The 9,336-nt window shown below is 42.3% G+C and overlaps 1 long non-coding RNA gene across 1 annotated transcript; it reads left to right on the top strand.

Moving 5' to 3' along the window:
* The first annotated feature begins 6 nt into the window (after positions 1-6).
* On the top strand, positions 7-9,130 carry LOC125917380 (uncharacterized). Its single transcript, XR_007456174.1, has 2 exons — positions 7-632; positions 5,889-9,130. It is a non-coding gene; the product is annotated as an uncharacterized LOC125917380 (long non-coding RNA).
* The last annotated feature ends 206 nt before the right edge of the window (positions 9,131-9,336 follow it).

Below are 9,336 nucleotides of genomic sequence, written 5' to 3'. Positions count from 1 at the left end.
GTTGTTAGACTCTTCTAGGTCAAATAGATTACAGGTAGGAAATTTGAGATGTGCTACCTGAGGGAAGACACCAACAGCAGTAGCACATGACGTCTCATAAGGACAAGAGTTTGAAAAGTGTAACAAGCAGATGGGTGCTACTCTTTACAGAGAGAGATCGCGTGTGGCTGAGTGAAGCCTGAGGATACGTTATATAAATAAATTTATAAACCTGTTTCTGAAAATACGCTGAATCGTTTTAGTTATACTCTTTTGAGAAAGCAAGGATGAAACTGGCAAAAAAAATGTTAACACTTTTGTTTGTTTTCACATAGATGGAATACATCATTACCATCTTCTGTTAAGTGAAGTATTACGGGAGTAGTTATTTCAGGATTTTGTCAGCAAATTAAACTCTGAGAAAATTTATATGATGTCCAACTTAAAAGAGCATTGTATTAAATATGACCTCTTTTGAAATGGGCCCTTGCTTACAGTAGTTAGTCAAGAAGAATTATCTCCTTATATCCTTCCATTTTGTTTCCAGGTATCGTGATTTCCGGTACCCACCTGGACACCCACAAGAGTATAAACACAACATCTATTACTGGCACGTGATTGCAGCCAAGTTGGCTTTTATCATTGTCATGGAGGTAGGAGACGTCTACTTTGAAATAGTTGATAAGGTAGTATATTTGCAGACCTTTTGTTAGAATTCAGTGTCGCCAACTCTGACTTCAAATACGTTCTTATCTCTTGCTAATAATTAGTTTAGGACATGCATTAATCAAATTTAACATGAGAATGCCCATAATGCTCTAATAAAATGAAATTGGCTGTCTGCTTGAAAAGGTGAGTGCATGTTTGCTAAGGGGATTCAGTCCCTCTCAATTCAGTATTGAGTGCCTTTTTTTTTTTTTTTTTTTTTTTTTAATTTGGGGCACAGGGGCTGCATGATGGACTGTGAAGGGTCTTATTTAAGACTACTAAGATGTGATCTCTGCTCTCGAGAAACTTTCTCAGGGCACATCACATTATGGCAGCAGTGTGAGTGCTACAGCTCCAGAGAACACATTTGTGTTCTAGACAGTAAGGAGAAAGAAAGGTGAGGCTAGCTGTATCTGTTCCTTTGCGTCAGCAAAGAAAATGCTTTTCCAGAAGCCTTCAGAGCAGACTTCCACCTGTATCACACTGGCAATAACTAGAGCTCAAGGTTCCTCCCAGCAGCAAAGTAGGCTGGGGCAGGAGGTATTTGGTTTGCTCTGAACAAAATGAGAATCTGTTAGCAAGAAAAAAGTGTGAGATAGGCTGCCTGCCTGGCTTTGACAATTTTTCTAGTATTGTTTGGTAGCTATTAAACAAACATCAACAGAAGAAGAAACAATTCATCATTAGCTCACCAGCATCAGTGGTTTCCTGTAGTATCTGCTATATCAGCAAGAATCACTAGTTTATATTCAAATATGGAGTTGCCGAAGTATTTACACTGCTGCTTCTGATATCAGGTATGACTAGATACCGTGAGGGGCCATTTCACTACAAGACATTTAGAATAAGCTTAAATCTCCCAGAAGGGGGAGAGCAGGGAGGACAAGGAACAGGAAGAAGGACAGAACTTCGAGGAGGGGCCGTGGTGTGGCTCCGGGCAAGAGCCATTACATGATGTCGCCATGTGGGAGGGCCCCCAGCTGGACGCACGCCGCCAGGGAGTGTGGGAGCGAGCGAGGGTGCAGGTGGACTCAGAGTCCCTGGACGAGGAGGACCGCTGAGCCCTAGCAGCCAGGCCCACCCGTCACACGTAGATGCCCAGGCCTGCCTCCACCCCCACTGGCCACCCGTGGAGCAGAGACCTGTTGGGGAAGCACTGTGCTTCCCCTTTGTGTCTGTCCCCTGGGCTGTTATTCTGTCTAACTCCTGTGATTTCCAGCTAATAATGAAATGAGTATAAAGGGTTTTTTTAATGAGAAAAGAAAATGTCCTTTGCATTTTTGAACTCACTGGAAGGAAGGAGAATCCACAAAGAGGAGGGGGAAAGGTGTGGTGGTCAAAATAGAACAAGTGCGGTTATCAGTGATGCCATCTACAGGCTCAGGAGACCCAGCAGTGGGTCAGAAGTGAGGTGGACCAGCTGAGCTAGAGACTCTTGGATTCATCCAGGGGCCCCCAAAGTGCTCAATTTGCCTCACCGTAGAAGGAAATGTGTATATTCTCCGCAGAAAAAAGTGTCCTCAATTTAGACCACAGTTTTTTCTCAGATTGAAATAATCAAATATGAACTTCCAAAGATCAACAATAACCAGGGGAAATAAGAAAAACCAGGAGTGAGATTCAGCCAAAAAAAGAAAAGCAACTAATTTGGACCCTCAATAACTTCAAGAGTATCTGTTATCAGATAAGGAATGACCACGTTTAAACAAAGAAATGAGAGATTCAAAAATGAGCAAACAGTAAGAAACTAAAAAAGTACTAGGCAATTTTGAGAAACAGAAGTTTGAAAACAGAATGAATTGGGAGATAGGTCTGAAAAAAATTATTCCCAACACCTCACAGGGAGAGAGGAAAGTGGAAAATACAGAAAAGAGATTAAGCAATTTTCAAAAGATTCACAGAAGAAAAAAACAATGGATCATAGAGGAGAGGCAGTTTGAAGAGTTAATGGCTCAAATTCTTCCCAAATAAATGACAGGTGTCTGTTCACAGAGCAGAAAGCACAACAGACATCAAGAAGAATACAGAAATCCGTGCTTCCACAGATTGGGACAGAAGTGCAGCTCACCAAAGATAAGATCGTAAAAGTGCCCAGAGAACAAGGACAGATGACTGATCAGGAAAATTATAATTGGAGTGAGAGTAGACTGTAACAGCAACACAGAGGTGAGAAGAGAGTAGTCGAATCTCTTCAAAATGCTAAAGAAGATAACTGTAAACCTAGAATTATAGCAAAACTCTGAGTTACTGAAAAATCTTTCCATAACGAAAACACTAGGCCATATGGTTTTATAGGAGAGCAATACCATACTTCCTAGAACAGATCGTTTTCGTTTCCTCCAGAGATTAGAAAGCGGAAACACTCTCCAACTCCTTATACATCTTAAAATCAGACAGGAGAAAGAGAAAGGGAAATTCTAAACCAGTCTCACTCATTACATAGATGGAAAGATCTTCCTAAAATGCGCCAATTGAATCTAGCAATATACTTTTTTTAAGTTTATTTATTTTGAGAGCGAGTGAGAGAGAGCATGCATGCAAGCAGGGGGAAAGGCAGAGAATCTAAAGCAGCCTCTGTGCTGCCAGCACAGAGCTTGATGCAGGGCTCAATCCCACAAACCATGAAACCATGTCCTGAGCCAAGGTCAAGAGTCGGACACCTAACTGACTGAGCCACCCAGGTGCCCCAGAATCTAGCAATCTACTTCTTAAAGATGACATCAGACCACATTGGTTTATCCCAGAAATATCAGGGTGACATAACATAGAAAATCCACCTATCTATAAATATTACCTACCTCAGAAATAGACAGAAAATAAAAACCTCTCTTTCCCACAATATCGTTTGCCTCTTCACTGTATAATTTCCATAATTGAGACACACTAGTACCTCTCATCTCGAATATTCTCCACCCTCATATTACCTAGTGTATCAAAGCATTTGACACAGAAACTGATCATTCTCTCCTCCCTGAAGTTACTATTACTCCTCACTTGGCTCCCAGGAAAACACTTTTTTTTTTTTTTGCCTTTTCTCTTACCTTAAGTCCCTTCTTAATTGCATGGCTAGTCCCTTCCTTCTCTTAGTGATCCTGGGGCTCATTCCTTGGTTGTCATCTTTTCTCTCTCCTCACAGCCTTGATGATCTCATGCAGTCCGTTGGCTTTAAATGCCATCTATATGCCAGTGACTCACAATATATGTATATAGATCTATAGATATCTCTGAAACACCTCTCTCCTGAACTCAACCCATGAATCCAAATGCCCACTTGACCTTTCTGCTTGGATATCTAACACATAAATCTGCCCCAAGTGCCCATATTTTCTTAAATTCAGTTGGAATGTTCTCTCTGTCCTGCCCTAAATGTTCTGTCCACAGTGAGTCTGCCCCCTCTCAGTCATGGCAGTTCCATGTCACTGCTTGCTCAGGGTAGAATTCTTGGGAGTCCCCCCACTTACTCCACATACAGTCCTGTTGGCTTTGCCTTTGAAAGTACATCACAGATCTGAACACTTCTTACCAACTCTGCTGCTACCACCAGGTTGGTAATTAGGCCATTTTTTGGCCTGACTTAGGGCCGCAGTCTGCTAACTGGGCTCCCTACTGCCTTCATAGGTCACTGAGTAAAAGCCAAAGTCCTCACTGTGATACGCAAGGCCTCACACAGTCTAGCCATGCTCTGTTATCACTCTCAAGTCACCTTTCCTCACCCACTGCACTCCTGCCTTGCCATTACTTGAAATATAGCCTGTAGGCTTTCGTCACATAGACTCTGCACTGGCTGTTCCCTCTGCTTCGAATCTCTTTCCTCTTGATTTCTGCATGGCTGTTTCCCTCACCTCCTTAAAGTCTTTGCTCATTGAGGCATATCCAGACTGATCTGTATGAAACCTATATGAAATTTGCCTCCCATATAACACAGAAACTCTTACCACTTTAACACCATGTACAACTTACTTATGTTTAACTCTGTTTATTGTATCTTATCTATCTCCTTGCTGGGTCAGAGATTTGTGAGTACTGAACAAATAAAAAAGTCTTCAACGTCATTAGTCATCAGGGAAATGTAAAGTAAGACCAAAGTGAAAGTCCATTTTATAATCTCTGTGTTGGTTTAAAAAAAAAAATTGATGACAACAAGTGCTGTCAAGAATATAAAGCAAGGGGCGCCTGGGTAGCTCAGTCGGTTAAGCATCTGACTTGGGCTTAGGTCATGATCTCACAGTTCATGAGTTCGAGTCCTGCATTGGGCTCTGTGCTGACAGCTCGGAGCCTGGAGCCTGCTTCAGATTCTGTGTCTTCCTCTTTCTCTCTGCCCCTCTCCTGCTCGTGTTCTGTCTCTCTCAAAAATAAACATTTTTTAAAACTTAAAAAAAGAGAGAGCAAATGAAACTATCACACACTGCTGGTGGGTGTGGAAGCTGGTTTAACTGGTTTGGAAAATACTTTGGTACCATCTTGGAAATTTAAACATTCATGTAACCTAGAGTCTTGGCACTTCTACTCCTAGGTCATGCCCTTGAGAAACTCTCACAGATATCCTCCAGAATCCAAGTGCACAAACATTCCCAACATCATTTCTCTAATACAAACACTAGAAACAAGCGCAATACGTTTTGATGGGGGAATGGATAAATTATAGCGTATGCAAACAAGAGAATATTAACCAGAATTGGTAATGAATGGACTACAGTTAATGTACAATAACACTGATGAATCTTAGAAACTAGTTTTAAACGAAAAAACAATTTTCCAAAGACTGCCATACTTTTTTATAAAGCTCAAACAAGACTAAACAATATATTCCTGTGGGATATATACATATTTGTTAAGCTCATTCTCAAAAATAAGATGATACAGATATACTCACACATAGGGTAGTGTTAACCTTTGGGGAAGAGCTCCCGGAATGAGCTAGGAAAGGAACGTCTCCAAAAATACTACAGCATCGGCAGTGTCATGGTGAGTGTCAGAGACATTAGACACATTATCTTCTACATATCAAATAGTATTCTTGCAATTTTTAAAGTAACAATGGAGCTCGTGGGTGGAGGCACATTGCGCGGGAGAGATTGGATATGTCTGTAGATATGCCCAGCCCCGTGTCCAGATCCGCTGCCAGATGACCTGCAATGGAAGGAACTCTGGGTTCCCCTCCATTTCATTGCGGCTAACCTTTTTCTTCTTCTCTCCCACAGCACATCATCTACTCTGTGAAATTTTTTATCTCCTATGCAATTCCAGATGTATCCAAAAGCACGAAGAGCAAGATCAAGAGAGAAAAATACCTAACGCAAAAGCTTCTTCACGAAAATCACCTCAAAGATGTGACAAAAAATATGGGGGTCATAGCTGAGAGGATGGTGGAAGTGGTAGATAACAATTTACGACCCAAATTAGAATAAGAGCTTTATGTTCTGAGAAGCACTTTACAGAATTTAACTCCGTCAAAATATATTATGAATCACTAATGAGGATGTCTGAGTGAAAACACTTTGGCAAATAGGAGTCTTAGCTATTGCCATTTTCATATAGATTATTTTTTGGTTTCAGCCAGCCACGCAGGAACTGGAAAGTGCGAAGCTTAGATCAAGAAGTGCATAAAACTAATCACCTGGAAAACCAGAAATGTTACCCTTTTTTGATAAATTTGAATTTCAGTAACACAGAAAAAGTCTCTTCGTGTGCTTAAAAACTACCCCTTCTGAAGCAGAATGGATTTCTGTCCCTCCGTCTGATTATTTTCATTTCTTTCTGTTCTCAAGCACATGGTCCCCTTTAAGGCAGTGTTTCATTTCTTCACTTAGCCAAATCTGTGCCAGAGTTCTCTTTCCCTTACAGTACTTTTGTTAAAGACGAGACATGCTTCCCTTTGTGTGATTAAAAATAGCTAACTCAGAATTTCAGTTTGAATGCCATATTAAGTGGCAGATAGACTCAAGAATTCACAATATGTCGGTGTGTTAGCACATCCCTACAGAAAACGAAACCTCACTTAGTAAGAGGGAATAGTTTCCGTCTCCAATTTGGCCTATCTTTTCATCTCAAAGAAACACACTTAATGGATCGGAATAAAGATAGCAAGGTTCTGAAGTGTATTTGTGCTAATCCGCAGTGACACTTTTTATCTTCCAGGAGCACTCTTAGAACATTCTGTGCCTAATCAGTGTTGACTGCTTTGCAGATCTCAAGGGAGTCAGATGACAAAAGTAGGGAAAGTTATAGATTCAAATAGAATTGTAACTCCTATTGACCAGAATAATTAATGTACCTCTTCTAAAGATACGTAGTTTCTTAAAATTACATTTTTATCAACATAATGGTCTGGAAGGACAAGCCCATCCGTTTGCCACCAGTTTCCTTTTATGCATTAGATCCAGGAGGTACAGCATCACAGATCACAGGCATCGCCAGGAACCGCTCACTGTGCAGCCACTGTGACATGAGGGTGCTGTGCACACGCGCTTAAGAGTACAACCGGTGCCCTAATTGTGAGGCGCTCAGGGTTCCCTGCGTGGGGAGCGCCTTTTCCACAAGGATTCCGGGTATCCAAGTGATGAGCATACCAAAGCATGTGCCATGGTGAAGGTGGTTCCCTGCAGCCTCCATTCCCTTGTTCCCAGCCCAGTAACTTGTCTGTAACTGCACGCACCAGGGGAGTGGTGGGCAGAGGAGAGAGGCAGGGATAGACCCGCATCACTCCCAATCCAGAAGAGACACTCTGGTGTTGATTTGAGCTTCCAGCCTCCCTCAGGCTGCGGTTTGGTCACAACCCCTTCCCTGAACTGCACGTAACTTCCCGCTGAATGCCTGCACCACGCACATGTTGTCTTCAGGTGGTTCAACTCAGCAGTCTTTACTATGCTTTACTGCCTTTCAGGTGCAAGGCCCTCTGGTAGGCTCCGGACAAGACACGGGGCCTCACCGCTCACCCTTGACTGGTAACGGGGGAGTGCCGGGGGTAAGAGAGGGTGGCTGGCACTGGGTTCTTACCGGGTGGACTGCCACCCACTGGGGTGCTGCTACATGCCCAAGTGCCATAGGAGCCGAGCCACTCAATCCCAGCAGCAGAGGAAACCTGTTGCAGCGAGCAGATGTAGAGGCTCGATATAATAGAGCTGCTTAACTCAAGGCCACGATTCTAAGTGCCTGCCATGAATGTTCAAACAGACCCAGAAACCAAAATCACTATTTATGTAGGATTCATCAAAGCACTATCCTGAACTTTTGCGTTGTCCCAATGGACAAGGGACAACATTTCACTAACTTTCTTGATCACGTTAACAATGTGAACGAGTGCTCACAACAGGCCGCACGCGCTCTGACTGCACAGGGAGTGAGAAAGGAGTTTCGTCCCGGCTTCTCGTCCCGCCCAGACTGGGTGCAGCTGTTCCTTTCCCTGCTCACCTGTGACGCCGCTCCCGGAGTGGCGTCACTTCTGCCCCTCGTACCTCAGCTCTTTGAAGCGCAGGACTATCTCCTCATGTTGGATTTGCCAACTACTCACTGTTTATGGGAGCGTAGAGAAGGAAATGTTTTTTTGCCTTATCTCCTTGTATATAAACTAGAACTTTAAAAAGTGTGCATGTGTGTTTTTCATAAACCATCTTTCATAAATTGCCTTCATAGTTTAAAATGTGCTTTTGTGGACAGGAGGGGGAAAAACTCTACATTTTTAAAGGCAGAAAATACGTGTGACACTGCCAATAGTCCCCTAAGCAGCGAGGTAGTGGGGATCCGGGGTCACCTGTGACACCACAGTGTTAATGGAACTCTAGTGCTGACTTGTCAGTGTGAAGACAAATGTGGGACTGTGTCTGCAGGCAGTCACTGGGCTGGATCTGTAAATGTAAGCAGCAGCACCCCAAGAAAAAGGGGGTGTGCGACAGTGCCCCTGTGAAAGGAATACCTAGCCCTAGACCTGCCCAGTGTTAACCACTAGAGAACGTTTCATTTTATATCCTTTTGTAATGCCTGTGAATTTTAACATTGAAGCATTAGACCAAAATACTCAGGAGATTTTCCTTTAAATATCCCTCAAATATTTTAGATGTGTCAATAGAAAGGGAAAGCTATCATTTTTGTTTGAAAACTAAGCAAGGCCATCTTGTAAACTGTCACCAAATGCCTTCCCTTGTAATTATCCGTGGGTGCATCTTGGATTTCAGAAAACATTAATTCACTGGGGGGGAGGGGGGATGGGCAGAATGTGCTCTGTTATTGAAACACTGCTTGTACCATTTTCTCATTGTGCCTATTATATGTTAAGATGTTTGAAAACTTAAAATGTATGAGCAGCTTAACGAAAGAACTGAAATATACATGATGCTTTCATACACTGTGGCATAAGATGTAAAGTTTGTAATGTTTTGTGAATTTCTGTGCATTTTAATATTCTTTTATAATTATAAGCATTTTAGTAAATTCATTTTTAAAAACAGCACTGTGGTCTACTCTGTCTTCGTGTTTTTAAGGAGAGCATATGTATCTCAATCATCACCTAGATAACAAATGTGTGCTTTTGTGTAAATGATATTTTTCACAGCCTACACTTACTTTAAACATGACTTTTCTGGGAAAAAAATTGGGTGTGGGTTTTCAGCCACAACTGCTAAAAACCAGTTGTTGGGATTGAGCCCTGCCCAG

The sequence above is a fragment of the Panthera uncia genome, unplaced genomic scaffold (assembly GCF_023721935.1).
Source record: "Panthera uncia isolate 11264 unplaced genomic scaffold, Puncia_PCG_1.0 HiC_scaffold_1777, whole genome shotgun sequence".
Taxonomy (NCBI): Eukaryota; Metazoa; Chordata; class Mammalia; order Carnivora; family Felidae; genus Panthera; species Panthera uncia.
This window is presented reverse-complemented; position numbering and strand designations above follow the sequence as displayed.